We start from the raw sequence: 2,126 nt of genomic DNA on the forward strand, positions 1-2,126 counted from the left end.
TCATAGTCAATGTTCACATAGACAAGAAGATGCCATTTTTACCCATTAGATTCACAAATATCAAAAAGTTTGATAATGCAGTGTTGATAAGGAGATGGGGGCCAGGTGCAGTGGCTCACGCCTGTAATACCAGCATTTTGGGAGGCCAAGGTGGGAGGATCACCTGAGATCCGGAGTTCGAGACCAGCCTGACCAACATGGAGAAACCCCGTCTCTACTAAAAATACAAAATTAGCCAGGTGTGATGGCGCGTGCCTGTAATCCCAGCTACTTGGGAGGCTGAGGCAGGAGAATCACTTGAACCTGGGAGGCAGAGGTTGTGGTGAGCCGAGATCGCTCCACTGCATTCCAGCCTGGGCAACAAGAGCAAAACTCCGTCTCAAAAAAAAAAAAGTAGATGGGGAAAGAGTCATATTCATGAGATTCGTTGTGATAAACATTAATACAATTTCTCAGGGGAACAATTTGGCAATAACTGTAATAGTTTTAAATGCATATGCCCTTTATTCCAGAACTCCTACTACTATATAATATGTATGTTTATGTAATAGAATGTACATCTATTCTTCCACATGTTCAGAAAGATGAGTGAAAGGTAGGTTCTTTGCAGCATAGTTTGTATTAGCAAAAGAAAAATAATGCTGATGTTAAACGGTCAATAAATTATGCTATATATATATATATATATATGCACAATAGAATAGCATGCAACCATGGAAATAATAGAGCTATAATGGCTAACTGCTACTATTTTAAAGAAAGAAAAAAGGCAAAATGCAAAGGAGTGTGCAAAGTACGTGCCCTTTTGTAGAAAAAAGAAGAGGTCTGTCTCATGCGCTCATATTTGTACAGACTTTCTGGAAGGAAAGTGTTAACAGTTAACAGTGGCTGCCTCCAGGGGGAAGGATGGGGTCAGACAGGACAACAAAGTTTACTTTCCAACAAATATAGCTCTTTTCGGTTGTGTTGGAATATTTTTACCAGGCTAACTTTTTTTTTATCTAGAGATTTTTAAAATTAAAAATAACTGGCCAGGCGTGGTGGCTCACTCCTGTAATCCCAGCACTTTGGGAGGCCAAGATGGGCGGATCACTTGAGCTCAGGAGTTCGAGACCAGCCTGGCCAACATGGTGACACCCTGTCTCTACTAAAGAATACAAAAAAAATTACCTGGGCATGGTGGCCCGTGCCTGTAATCCCAGCTACTCGGGAGGCTGAGGCAGGAGAATCACTTGAACTCACCATTGCAGTGAACCGAGATCGCACCACTGCACTCCGGTCTGGGCAACAAGAGCAAAAACTCCTCAAAAAATAAATTAATTAAATAAAATAAAGTAAAATAATAAAATTGAAAATAACAATCCCGAGTGGAGTCCGCCAACTCCGACTGATAAATCCCTGAAAGGCAGAAACACATTCTTACTCTCTCTGGGCCACGTGTACCATTCCATGAGGAGCCAGACTTTCCAAACAAATGACCCTTGCCCTAGCCGAAAGTCCTCCCTCGACACCTACGCTCCTCAGTGCCCTAGTCCCTGCATGTCTCAGGAACTTAAAGCCAGGAGTTGAAATGTAAACCCTTACAACTCCAATGGCTGGCACCAACAGCGCCTCAGCCCCCGCCACCAGGCGCTCTCTCAGAGTTCCTGCCTGGTTCCCTTCCCCGCATCCCCGTTTGCTTGTCAGGGACTGAAGCAAGCCTTGGAGTGGGGTCTGAGCAGACCCAGAGGTCGTGCTCCTCTTCTGCCACTTCCAGACCATGTGTAGAAACATAGCTTGATTTGACAAATACCTACCGAGAATAGTTCACTTCTCCAAATGTTTCCTGGGCACCCATAACACACCGGGCTCCATTCTAGGCAGCGCAGTGAAATGCCTCCACACTCAAGAGCATGGTCTAGTGTGGAGAGTGAGAGTTTGGTCTCCCAAGTTTGTAGGGGACAGGAGAATTCAGTGAGAAAATGCATGCAGAGCGCCGGGCGCGGTGGCTCACGCTTGTAATCCCAGCACTTTGGGAGGCCGAGGCGGGTGGATCACGAGGTCAGGAGATCGAGACCATGGTGAAACCCCGTCTCTACTAAAACTACAAAAAAAAATTAGCCGGGCGTGTTGGCGGGCGCCTGTAG

The sequence above is a fragment of the Hylobates moloch genome, unplaced genomic scaffold (assembly GCF_009828535.3).
Source record: "Hylobates moloch isolate HMO894 unplaced genomic scaffold, HMol_V3 SCAFFOLD_21, whole genome shotgun sequence".
Taxonomy (NCBI): Eukaryota; Metazoa; Chordata; class Mammalia; order Primates; family Hylobatidae; genus Hylobates; species Hylobates moloch.